This window comes from Pinus tabuliformis, chromosome 5_2 (assembly GCF_031772625.1).
Source record: "Pinus tabuliformis cultivar Carrire ecotype Pingquan chromosome 5_2, CPIR1, whole genome shotgun sequence".
In the NCBI taxonomy this organism is placed as follows: Eukaryota; Viridiplantae; Streptophyta; class Pinopsida; order Pinales; family Pinaceae; genus Pinus; species Pinus tabuliformis.
This window is the reverse complement of record NC_142306.1, coordinates 382,651,828-382,666,083: the sequence shown is the minus strand read 5'-3', so window position 1 is coordinate 382,666,083 and position 14,256 is coordinate 382,651,828. Positions and strand designations below refer to the sequence as shown.

General features: G+C 35.9%; 1 pseudogene; it reads right to left on the bottom strand.

Moving 5' to 3' along the window:
- Positions 1 to 246: 246 nt before the first annotated feature.
- LOC149159064 (uncharacterized) lies at positions 247 to 11,019 on the bottom strand (annotated as a pseudogene).
- Positions 11,020 to 14,256: the final 3,237 nt, after the last annotated feature.

Sequence of the window (14,256 nt, the reverse complement as noted above, 5' to 3'; positions counted from 1 at the left end):
TTTCATTTATGGAGTATAAAAATAATCTAGCACTTAATGAACACTAAAGTAAATCATTTTTTATTAGCTTACTATTTTTCATATCCGCAAGAAATTAGTGACAAAGGATCAACATTAGTAAATTAAAAATGTTGAAAATTCTATTTGGTATGGTCATTAAATGAAAAATTAAATGTTCAACAAGCCTTTGTATTGCAAGCAATCAACATTCAAGCCACACAACTATATATTAAAAAAATTATTAAGCTACCATAAGGTGACGACAAAGTCACATATCTTCAATTCACCACAATTGATTAGAAGAAGCTTTGAAGTCTTCAAGTCCCTAGAAAAAATAAACAAAGTAGATAGCTGCATTCAGCGTCGATTTCCATAAAAAATCTATAAGTCTCCTTGTATCTTATCTTCGATAAATAGACAAAGAAATAACATAAAAAAATATATCAAGTGCATAATGGGCATGGACAAAATGCTCCTTGTATGTTATCTTCGATAAATAGACAAAGAAAACACCTAACAAAAGATATCAAGGGCACACATGGCATGCATAATACACATCATTTAAAAACAATAGAGAATGCGTAGGAATTTGCAAGGTAAGTTCCTCAAACAGAACACCAAAGGACACCACTAACAAATAGATCATAGATCAATACAATAGTATTGTTGACGTGGTTAAAACCCTCAAAGACGAAACAGTCCATGGCCTGAGCCAATGCGACCACTTCAGGCAATTTATTGATAAAAGAATGAAAATTTACATAAGCTTCTCTCATGAACGGTTTCCCTACAAATGACCATCCATTCTCTTTAAATAGAGATCATGGACCAATCGGGTGTTAAGCCACAGATAAAATGTCGATAATACCAAGGAGAGAATGAACCATCGAATATCATGACCGTCAGATTGTAAGTTACAAAGGTACATAGTAAAGAAACACACTTTACCTAACTCTACACTAGACCAAGTTATACTTAACTACTTCCTATGTGTCGAATATCCTAACATCCCCCCTTAAGAACAACTTGGGATATAATTGAAGGATGTACAAATATGACACAATAGGAGAAGGAAGGAAGCATTAGAGCCAATCCCCCCTTAGTGACAACTTCCTGAAGTCCAACCATAAATCAAAGTTTAGTAAACTTCACCTCTGTGAGAGCCTTTGTAAAGATGTCTGCAACTTGATCATCTAATGAACAACATTGCACTTGAAGAACATGGTCGTGAATGAGCTTTCTGATGAAGTGCATGTGCAGTTCAATGTGTTTACTGCACTGATGTTGGACTAGATGTTTGAATAGTTGAATGGCACTTTTATTATCACACCAAAGTGTAGTCGGATGTTGTTGCTGAAATCCAAACTCTGACAGGATCTAACGAAGTCACAGGGCTTCCTTACTAGCTTCTATAGAACCACGATACTCTGCCTCTGCTGAAGAAAGAGAAATGGAACTTTGTTTCTTGCAAACCCATGTAATAGGTCTTGAACCAAGAGTGAACACATAAACTGCAGTAGACTTCTGATCATCAGGGTCACCAACCCAATCAAAATCAGTGAAACCAACAAATAGAGGAGATGCTTCTGCACTATAATGAATCCCAAACGGAACTGTACCTCGAACATAATGAAGTATTCTTTTAGCTGCTTTCCAATGACTTTCATGTGGGTTTTGCATAAATCATGAAATAAGGCCAACAACAAAGGAAAGGTCGGGACGAGTATGGGTCAAATACAAAATTTTTCCTACAAGTTGACGGTATAAGGTAGCATCAACTTTAGGGGAAGTACAAGTGACTGAAAGTTTGTTTCTAGACTGAAAGTGATAAGGGGCTGGCTTACAGTCTTCCATGTGAAAATGGTGTTGAATATCACATGAATACTTGGAATAGGAAAGCGAAATACCTTCCTTGGATTGCAAGACTTGAAGACCAAGAAAATAATGCAAGTGTCCTAAGTCTATCATTTCAAACTCTTTTTAAGGCTGAACTTCACATGGTTTATAAGGTTGGGATCACTACCAGTAAGGATAAGATCATCAACATAATGAACAAGAATGATAAGGGACTTGCCCACTTTCTTGGTGTAGATAGTATTATCATAATGATATCTAGAAAATCCAGTATCTAAAAGAAAGCTATCCATTTTGGCATGCCAAGCTCCAGGGGCTTGCTTGATACCATAAAGGGATTTTAAGCCGATATACAAGGCTGAAGTCTATTTGCATAAAGCCAACAGGTTGTTCCATATATATTTCTTCATGCAAGTCCCCATGCAAGAAGGTAGATTTAACATCCATCTGATGGACTTCCCATTTGAAAGAGGTAGCCAGGGAAAGAACAAGGCAGATAGAGTTCATTTTGGCAATAGGGGAGAAGGTTTCAGTATAGCCAATGCCTTCAACTTGTGAAGAACCCTTAGCAACAAGACGAGGTTTATGTTTATCAATTTTTCCATCTGGTCCATACTTGGTTCTATAAACACATTTGCATCTAACAAGTTTTCGTCCCTTTGGAAGTGGAACAAGATCCCATGTATCATTTGCCAATAATGAACGATATTCTTCATTCATAGATGCATCCCAATATGGATGGCCTGAAGCTTCTGTAATGGTGTCAGGATCATAATTAGCTGAATCTTGAGCTAGTAAAAAGATGCTCTATCGAACTGAGAATGTGTATGTCGTTGATCTGTAGGATCACCAGCAAGAGCACCTGCTGCATCCCTAGTAACACGAACCCATTTTGGAAGCTGAGGAGCTGAAGGAGGATCCTGAGAAGGTGGGGGAGGATTTTCATCCTTGCTATCATCATCTAAAGAAGAAATATTTTTAAAAGTAGAAGGGATAGAGAGAGGTGGCACATCCACCGAACTAGGCTCGTAGGTTGATATATTTTCAGCTAAATTTACATCTCTTCTAATGATAACATTTTTGGACCTAAGTGGAATAAGTATGTACCCTTTGAAATCTTCAGAATATCCAACAAAAATACATTTTTCACTCTTAGGTTCTAAAGATTTATGTTTCTCATCTGGAATGTGGGCCCATGCTTCACTTCCAAAAACACAAAAGTGACTTACATCTAGTTTAATTGAGCTCCATGCTTCTTCTGGAGTGATATTCTTTAAAACCTTAGTAGGAGTGTGATTTATTATGTAATTTGCATAGTTAATTGCTTCTGCCCAAAAATAATACGAAGTCCTTTAGATTGAAGCATACAATTAGCCGTTTCCTTCAAGGTGCGATTCTTCCTTTTAACTATACCATTTTGTTATGTAGTATATGGAAGAGTGTGTCGAATTTGATTTCCATTCTCTGTGCAAACGTTGATGAATTTCTTGTTAACGTATTCTCCGCCATTATCAGATCTTAGCTTAAGAATTTGACATCCAGATTGTTTTTCGACAAAGGCCTTAAAGGCCAAGAACATGTTAAATACTTCACTCTTGAGTTTCAAGAAGTATACCCAAGTGCGTCTGGAGAAATCGCTAATCAAAGTTAAGAAATACTTGTAGCCAGAGAATGAAACAACTAGAAGTGGATCACATAAATCACTATGCACAAGATTTAAAGGGGCTGAGGCGTGCCAAGAGGCACGTTTTTCAAAATTATCCTCATGATGTTTTCTGAGTACACATACGGAACAAACACCATCTCTGCAAGATACCATTGAAAGAACTGTCACCATATTTTATTTACATAGATTCTGAAGGGAGCGATAGTTTAAGTGACCAAATCGCTCATGCCAAAGTTTGCTCACATCATCATTATGAGCAAAAAATACTAAGGGAAGACTCGATGACCCAAAGTTGTTAAACTTACACAACCTTGTAGAGTCATCAGCAATGCCAGTAGCTAAAATTTGTCTAGGATCTCTTAGGTCCATAATTACAACATCATGAGGTGAAAATTCAACGATTTTACCTTCACCTGAATGAGTTATCTGATATACAGATAGAAGATTGCAGGATAAGGTTGAAACACATAATACATCATTGAACTAACCATTTTCTATATGAACTTTTCCAGTCCCTACAACACTAAGAGATATATCATCACCAACATATATATTTTTGGTGTTACAATCATTTAAAGAAGAAAACATGGCATTGTTTTTGGCCATGTGGTAAGAAGCTCCAGAATCAATGAACCACTCATGAGAATGAGAAGAATAAGATACATTTAGTGCATATCCAGACCAAGATGCTTAACAACAACATGTAGAAAGTGCTATTCCTGAAGATGAGGTTCAAGTTGTTGAGTGCTCCAAATTGATGTTATGCTTCTTCATTGCTGCTTCCAAGGCTTCCATCTTCTTAAAGAATTTGGATTCTAAGTGGCCATCTCGATTACAAAAGTGGCAATGTCTATCAGTCTTCTTCCCTTTGTTTTTATTTGCCTTATCATTTTTTTGAAATCATTTTTCATTTTGAGACTGAAATGGCTTTGGACGCTTATTTGCTTTAGGACCATTCTTTTTAGGATATGGTTTCTTAGGATTCTTTGAATTTGGTTGCTGCTCAGCGGCTAAGGCTTTCTTTGAAGAGTTTCCAAGATTAAGAAGACCAAGATGTAAGATTTTTTCTTGTTCTCTTATTAAAGAATCAGAAAAGGCATCAAAGGAAGGCGATTTGTAGTATTGTCCTTGAGAAATGAAGGCTTCTCTTGTAGAATGGAAGGTGGAAACAAACACAGAGTAGGCTGGTCCCAACTTAGTAAGAATGGAATAGATAAGGTTACCATATTATTTCTTAACCTTAACACCTTCCAAGAGATGTCTAAGGGTATTGAACTTGGACAAAAAATCTTCAATGGAAGAAAAATTATTGGGGCCCAATGTAAGCAACTCATTTTCGAGTTGATGTGCTCTAAGTTCATTTTTAATTCCAAAAACTTTAGTGATCTATTTCATTGCTTCATTAGGAGTATCAAGTTTTGTGATATGGAATATAAGGTCTGGAGAAATAGACATCCCTATCAATCCACGTGCTTTATCTTGCCTATTTTCCCATTTCGATACCTTATCTTCATCTTTCGGTTTGGTTTCTTGGCCTGAGGCTATTCTGTAGAGAACTCTACTTCTAAGTGAATCCACAATGTAGGACCACCATTGGAAGTAGTTGGTGCTGTCAATAATAACTTGGCATGGAATTTCCATTTTAATAGAAACTAAAGCTATATCTGTTGAAACTAAGTGTTCCAATGGAAAGATCTCGAAAAATTAGGCTGATTAAAAAAGAACGGCTCTGAAAAAAGCTTCCGAATGAAGAAGTTATGTCTTTTTGAAGAAAAGTTGTTGAAGATGCCGACAAAGTGCAGGAATGTGCAGAAATGAATGATAATGTTATATTTAAGAAAAAATGCCCCCTTTCCAAACATAATCTAATTAGCTCAACAAAAATAAAGACTTGAACTCAAGACCTCTATTCTCATAAAGTAGCTTTCGACCAAGTGAGCTATATTAAAAGGTTAGTAATTTTCGAAAAAGAGGAAGGGTTTTTTTTTCTTTAGTCACTGAAGCTTTGGGGTGCATGCTTACTTATTAAAGCCTTTTTTTCCCTACAAAACAAAAAAAAACGAAACCCAACATGGACATACAAAAAAAACAAACCTTACAGCTTGAAGTTACCTTTGGCCAGAAACTAAATATTTTCCTCAATGTTTCTAATTTTTCGAGATGACACTGAGGTGCAGTGGAAAAGGGCATACGCATGAGAAAAATCCTTCCTTTCAGTTTCTGATTTGCCTACATTGCACAGAGTCATGGGGAAATGATCATACGCAGAAATGAAAGGTATAGATCCAGTAAAGAGAAAAACAAAGAGCTAAATAAACTGAAATAAACAGAGAGAAAATAACTAAAAACTGCAAATAAACACTGTATACCTCCAGTTCTTAAAAGTGACGTAGCTAGGGTTATCAAAAACATTTTCACGTAAAATGAAAGGGATTCCTCACTAGAACGATTCTCCTAACACAATAGATTAGTCCTCTGGGCCCGAAACTAGTCAGTAACAATAGATCTAGGAAACGAAAGCTAAATGCAGTTCTACCGGCTACAGATTTGGATCACCAACAGATGCGGCCCTCAAATAGCTCTGATGCCATGGAGGAATTTGCAGGGTAAGTTCCTGAGACAAAAAACCAAAGGACATATCATAGATCAATACACCAGTATTGTTGATGTCGTTAAAACCCTCAAAGAGGGAAACAATCCACGGCCTGAGCCAACGTGGCCACTTTAGGCAATTTATTAATAAAAGAATGAAAATTTACATAAGCTTCTCTGATGAACGGTTTCCCTACAAATGACCCTCAGTGCTCTTTAAATAGAGATCATGGACCAATCAGGTGTTAAGCCATGGATCAAGTGTCGGTAATACCGAGGAGAGACTGAACCGTCGGATCACTACATATCATGACCGTTGGATTTTAAGTTACAAAAGTAATAGTAAATAAACAAATTTTACCTAACTCTACACTAGACCAAGTTATACTTAACTATTTCCTATGCGTTGGAATATCCTAACAAAATGTAAGAGAAACATAAGGAACTTGTACCTATCTAGAACCCAATTATCATGAAGGTATTTAACACCCTCAAAAAGCTACAACATCAAACATTTAACTTCGCTATAGCTGAAAGACTTTTTCATCGTTTCCATTAGTCCTTTTAGATCATGCTCCATGTATTCCATCAGCATAAAAATGTTGTCCAAGTTTCTTCCTTCCACTACATCCTTTACATCAACAGCCAATGAGTGATGGAATGATAGAAAGACATTTATCTCCCTTAGATGAGTCATTTGAAATGCATCTCTCTCTTTTTCGATTTCTACCTTTTTCAAAGTGACTATCTCCCTAGTTTTCTTATTCTCCGATCTGTAGACAACTCCATATGTGCCTGTGTCTATCTTGGTAGGCCTCTCAAATTCATCAACAGTTCTACAACCTCGTATCATATCAATCATTCATTGTGTGAGTGGAAACTCAAGTTAAATTGAGGTCTTGGGCTCATCATGAAACTTCGATTTAGGTGGTTGTCCAATATTATCATCTTCGCTATTATTTCCATCATCCAGTTCCATAAGCTCTCATTGATTCAATTCCAAGTCATATTGTTCATCTCTTCTTACATCATCCTTCCCCAAGACACCACCAATACCTTAACCTGCATCATCCTTGAAACATTTTGATTTTCCTCTTACACCCTTTGATATCTTTCCCACGTATTCTCCTAGTTCAAGAGAAATACTCTAACCACTGCCATGATTAATGTCACTGCACTTTGAAGAGTACCTCCCGTACTCACTATCCATATTGGCTAAATGTCTCTCCCATTTCTTTGTGCCCTCATTCTCAGACCTTGCATCTCTGGGATAGTTATATTCATCTGCCTAGCGAGAAGCTAAAATGTAGTAAGGTTGTAAAGGCTCTTCCTCATCTTAAAGCTTCAAAATTTCAGGCAGGTGTCCAATTTCCCTCTCATCCTTTTACGACATAGATTGAAGTTCTTCCGTTGGAAAAATATCCTCTTCTTTGCCATGACTTCCATTTCCCTTAGAGTGAGGAGTTGGGAGTTTCACCAAGAGTGGAGAAACAGAATCTTCACACCCTTGATGTGTGAGGAAAGGGGTAGGTCCTTTTGATCCAGACCCATGTGAGTTCCTACCTCCAGAGTCGCTTGGAGAAATCTGGTTAAAGAAAATGGATTTTCTATAAAACAAGGATTTTGGTTTCCATTCATTGTCAACATGATCACATTATGCTGTTGATTTTTCTTTTCTAGGGCTCTGAGACAATTTGTGCATCTTATCAACCACTTCCATGAATTTTCAACATTTATTTTCATAGTGGGGAATTGTCTTTCTTTCTTACGTTTCTAACCTTCAAGAAAATCTTATAGAACAACTTTATTATTTCTACTACTAATTGCATAAACTATTAATAGACATCGCCTTGACTTTTTGAGTTTCGGTCTTTGTGCGCTTAGACTTCTCATCATATTTTTCTGGAAAAACCTCTTTGATTAAAAGGTATATTCCTTTACCCAAGTATATTTTTTTGTAAGAGGAAATGTTTGCTCTGAAACATGTATCCTCTTATTGACACAGTTATGCATCTTCTATCTCCTAAATACATGTTGCTTTGGTCTTGTGTCAGTTTTGAAAGCATGCTCATCAATTTCATTATTGTTGTTTTCATGTTTTACTACCTCCCTGGAACTATAGACTCTCCTTGACGTCTTTGCACATACCGAATTTGAAGACATGTTTCTTACAGCCCATGCCCAAGTTTTCTGCAGAGGAGGAAATGAAGAAACACCTCCAAAAGAATTTTCTTAACTTGTTATCCCCTCCACATTATGATCATGATTTCCATCTATTACTCCTTGAATGTTTTGTTGTTGCTTCGATGCCAAAAATGCTTTTAAAAGAGAATAATAATTTTGACCTGTAGGGGAGATATAACGAACATCATGACATCCCCTACAAGATTTTTACTCAAATATCTGAGATGCACTTTCGCTCTAATGCAAGGTTGTTTCTTTACAGTCTTGTCCAAATTAAGATTATAGTTAAGGGTTTCTCGAGGAAAATATTCAACATCAAAGGTTTTTGCTTTTGTAGAAGACTCCCATGATTCATCTTATATGCACCCTAACATGTTCACCTATACAGGTTTTCCATGAATTCCTAAATAAAGCGACATGTCACTAGATATTTCTTTCCTCATTGAAGATGTCATTGTATCTTCCAAACCACTACTAGATCCTCCAATAATATCCCATCAAATTCACAATCTTCTTGGTCTTTCCAATCTGCCTCCTTGGTTGTAGACTCAGACATAATTTGCTCAATACAATCTGCTTCATTGGCTAGAACAAGGGGTACCTATTCTTGTTCTTTTTTTGGCTCTTTGAATTCAATTAATTTTTTATTGTGTTAACTGGGGTTCAATATCATCATCATCATCATCTAGAATACGACTATCCCAAAGTGGCCATAGATTTCCTTTCTTATAAGGAGATTTTCTTCTAAATCCACCAGCAAGATATGAAAAAAGACTCCACTAAAATTTGAAATAAACTTCAGATGTCTATAAAGAACTTCCCTCCACTAAACTATGCAATAGACTTCAGATGTCTGCAAATAAATTCCCAAAGTAAACCCAGCCACCAAGGCTTTTATGTTAATCAATTTCTCTCAATAGTTCCAAACATTATTGAATTTTTTCAAAACCTAGAAGCTTTGTAAGGTGGTTGTAAAATAATCCCAACTATTTCATTAAATGAATTTGATCATCATTTCTGGAGTAGAAAAGAAAAACCATATAAGATGTTCGAAATAATTCCATCTATTTCATTGAATGAATTTGATCGTGTCATTTATGTAGTACAAAAATAATCTGGAGAAGGAGCATCATCATATCGCTTTCCTTTCTCAAGGGATTTAGATTTACAGTCCCTTTTCAAATGCCCTTGCTTTCCACATTTCCAACACATCTTTATATGTTTTCCTAGATATTTAGAAGTCCCTCTAGATTTAGATCTCCCACTCGAGGACTTATTTTTGTTTCTAGTGTGGGATCGTCCTCATATAGACAAGGCATCACCATTCTGGCCCTCCATATTTTCCTATTTCATCTACTCTGATAGTAAGGATGAGACTATTTCACCAAACTTCAAGGAAGTTGCATTGCTACCTATTGCAACAACCAGACGATCCCACGAATTTGGTAGAGAAAACAACAAAATGATGCACTTATCTTCATGTAAAAATTTAATATCAAGAAATAATAACTATATTGCCACAATATTAAATGCATTCAGATTCTCTTTCACCGAGTCTCCATCTTTCATCTTGAGTTTATAGAGCTTCTTCCGTAGGAAATTTTATTAACCAGAGACTTAGATTGGTACAATGTCCCTAAATTGTCCCACAAAGCCTTCGTCGAAGCTTCCCCTGATACATTAATCAATACTTAATCTGAGACACACAATCGTATTGTGCTCTTTGCCTTCCAATCCAACTTTTCCTAGTTTTCAGCTAACATTTATTTTGGTTTAGTACACAGATCGACTATGATCCACTAATCATTATCTACCAGCAGATCCTCCATCTTGAGTTTCCACAAATCAAAACTTTGACCATTAAATTTCTTGATCTTTATCTTTCCACTGCTCGCTATCTTCTTTAACCACAAGAATCGATCACGTGAATCTCTCACTGAATAGGGTCTACCACACGCTTGAGCACGAAACCCCTCAACGGCAAGGGCATCCCCTTGGAGCCAAAACAACTCTGATATGAAATGTAGGCTTTAAAATTGTACATAAATTACCTGCATCAAAATTATAAAAAATAAAATAAATAGTGGAAAGAGCATAAAACATGAAATAGGTGTACACAGAGATTTTCCCCTAGATCACAAATCTGAGACTACGAGATTGATTTTCATTATGTTCCTTTCAATGTTAAAATACATATATATACATGTCAAAGCATCCGTAAACCCCAATCCATTAACCTTGAATTACAACATAACCATAGTTCCCTTGGCCAAATCTACAAAATACCATGGATAGAAAAGCAACATGCCCAAAACCATGTGAGAAATCTGTGCAAAAAAACATAGATAGGTCAACCCACCTAATATAGTGTCTAAAAAAAAAAATTCCCATGGTGCTTCCCCATGCAAGGGGGCTATGGTCCCCTCACATCGTGGGACAACCACCACCCTTGTGACCCCCTGGCAGTGCCCGATGAAACATGCAACATACAGACATGGCTACTACCCCACCGTGCATGGGGTAGTCATGGAAAGAATATAGCACAACCCAACAGAGACACCATCAGTACTTTGACCTCCATCATGCTCATAACTTTCTTATTTTCCTCTTGCACCCTCTGATCTCTCTCCCACGTATTCTCTTGGTTCAGGAGAAATACTTTGACCATTTCCATTCTTAATGTCATTGAAAAATGAAGCGTACCTCCCCTCCTCACTGTCCATGTTGGTTGAACGTTTCTTCCATTTATCTGTACTCTCATTCTCAGACCTTGCTTCTCTGGGAGAGTTATATTCATCTACTCATCGAGAAGCTAAAATGTAGTGAGGTTGCAAAGGCTCTTTGTCATCTGTAAGATTTGAACTATGAGGAAGTTGTCCAGGTGCCCTCTCATCCTATGACGATGTAGATTGAAGTTCTTACATTGGAAAAATACGCTCTTCTTTCACATCACTTCGATTTCCTCCAAAGTGAGGAGCTCAGAGTTCAACCAAGAATGGAGAAACATGACCTTCACATCCTTGATCTGTGAAGGAAGGGGTCGATCATTTCGATCCAGACTTGTGTGAGTTTTTTCCTATAGAGTCACTTGGAGAAATCTGGTTAAAGACACTAGATTTTCCATGCACCAAGGATTTTGGTTTCCATCTATTGTCAGGATGATCACATTGTGCAATTGATTTTTTATTTTTGGTCCTTGTGTACTTTCACTTCTCATCACATTTTTCTGGCAAAATATCTCCGATTCAAAGGTATATTCCTTTATCCTAGTATATTTTTCTGTAAGAGGAAACATTTCCTCTTAAACATGTATCCTCTTATTGACACAATTATGCATCTGTTGTCTCCTAAATATTCGTTGCTTTAGTCTTGTGTTAGTTTTGAAAGTATCCTCAACAATTTCATTATTGTTGTTTTCATTTTTTACTACTTCCTTAGAACTATAGACCCTCCTTGACCTCTTTGGACATACAAAATTTGAAAACATGTTTCTTGGAGCCTATGCCCAAGTTTTTTGTAGAGGAGGAAATGAAGAAACACGATCAAAATAATTTTATTGACTTGTTATCACCTACACATTATTGCCATTATTTCCATATATTACGCCCTAAATTTATTTTCGTGCTTCAATGCCAAACATGCTTATAAAAGAGAATAATAATTCTGACCTGTAGGGGAGATATAATGAACAACATGACACCCCCTACAAGATTTGAACTCAAATCTCCATCGTACATTAAGGAGATGCATTTTTTCTTTTATGAAAAGTTGTTTCTTTATAGCCTTATCCAAATTAAGATTATAGTTAAGGGTTGCTCGAGGAAAATATTCAACATCAAAGGTTTCTCATTTTGCACAAGACTCCAATGATTCATCTCATATGCACCCTAACCTATTCAGTTGTACAAGTTTTCCATGAATGTGTAAATAAAGTGACATGTCAGTAGATATTTATTTCCTCATTGAAGAGGTAATTGCATCCTCCAATCCACTTGCTAGATCCTTCAATAATACCCCATCAAATTCACAATCTTCTTGGTCTTGCTAGTTTTCCTACTAGGTTGGAGACTAGGACGTCATTTTCTCAATGCAATGTGTTTCATTGGATAGAACAAGGGGTACCTGTGCTTGTTCTTTTTTTGGATCATTGAATGTAATTACTATCATTTTCTTTATGTTAACTAGGGTTTAATATCATCATCATCATCTAGAATACGATTATCTCAAAGTTTTCGTAATTTTCCTTTCTTATATAGAGCTTTTGCTCTAAATACACCAACAAGATAGGAGAAAAGACCTCCACTAAACTCTGCAATAGACTTGAGATGTCTACAAATAACTTCCCTCCACTGAACTACGAAATTATTTTCATTATTACCAGCCTATATCCATCTTAACCCAGGATCCATCAAGTGTCGAGAGGGATCAAATATCTCGAGGTGAAAACCTTTTTTATTGTAAAACTTGAGGAAAGGTTTGCACCTCGAGATATTTGATCCCTCTCATCACTTGATAGATCCGAGTTTAAAATGGATCTAGGATGGTTATATAATACTATATAATATCTATATTTATATCTATGTGTCTCTTTCTTATTCCCTCTCTCTAGCTCACCCCCAAAACATACTCTCTCTCTCTCTTTGTATGTATATATCTCCCTCTCCCTTACTCTCTCTCCCTGCCTTTCTCTCTCTGTGTCTTTCTTCTTCCCTCCCCCTCTCTCCCCTTCAGCCTCCATATCTCTCTCATTCCCTCTCTTGATTCCTCTCCCTCTTCCTTCCTATGTCTCCCTTTCTCTCCCCCTTCCCTCTATATATCCCCCATCACCCGCTTTATCTCTTCCCTCCAAGTTTGTCACTTTCTCTCTCTCTCCTCTCCCTCCCTCTCTATCTTCCCATTCTCCCCCTATCTCTTAAATTTGGTCCATTGTATTTTGTTTATACCTCAATTAGTTGTAAAATATCAAACTTATATCTTGGATTAATACTTTTATATATAAATTTCACATATTTATATATAAAAGTATTCACATTTTTTATTTTATTAAAAAGTTGATTTAATTTATATGAGAATATTTTTAGTAGTCATGACTATAAAGGGTTTAGATATATCTCAAAAGTAATTAGAACCTTTTTTGTTTTAAATTCAATTAAAAAAATGTCATAAATTTAAATTAAAATAAAATATTTTATAGAATATTGTGATTGGGAAATAAGTTATCGTTTTTAGGCATGTGGTATTGATAAGCCAGGGTATGCATTATTGTAACAAGGCCTATACTAACAAGGCCTATTTACAAGTTAATAATATCCATGATAAAGTGGGGGAAAATATTCATGGTTAAAAATCTTGTCATATTGTTATAAAATATTTTGATTGGGAAATAAGCTATGATTTCTGGGTATAAGGTATTGATAAGCCATGGTATTGGCCCATGGCATTGTAACAAAGCATATTCACAAATTCATAATATAAATGGAAAAGTGTGGGTGAATATCCATTGTTAAGAATCGGGTCATATTGTTATATGATATTTAGATTGTGAAATAAGTTATGTTTTTTTGGGAATGTGATATTGATAAGCCATGCTGTTGGCCCATGGTATTGTAAAAAAATATATTTACAAGTTAATAATATCCATGGTAAAGTGGGGCTGAATATCCATGATTGAGAATCTTGTCATATTGTTATTAAATATTTCGATTGTGAAATAAGTTATATTTTTTGGGTATGTGGTATTGATAAGCCATGGTATTGGCCCATGGCATTGTAACAAATATCATTCACAAGTTAAGGTGAATATCCATGGTGAAGATTCTTATCACAGTGTTATAAAATATTTTCATTATGAAATAAGTTATGGTTTTTGAGAATCTCGTATTGATAAGCCATGATATTAGCCCATGGTATTGTAACAAAAATTATTCAAAAGTTAATAGCATAATCAAAATATTAAAAAT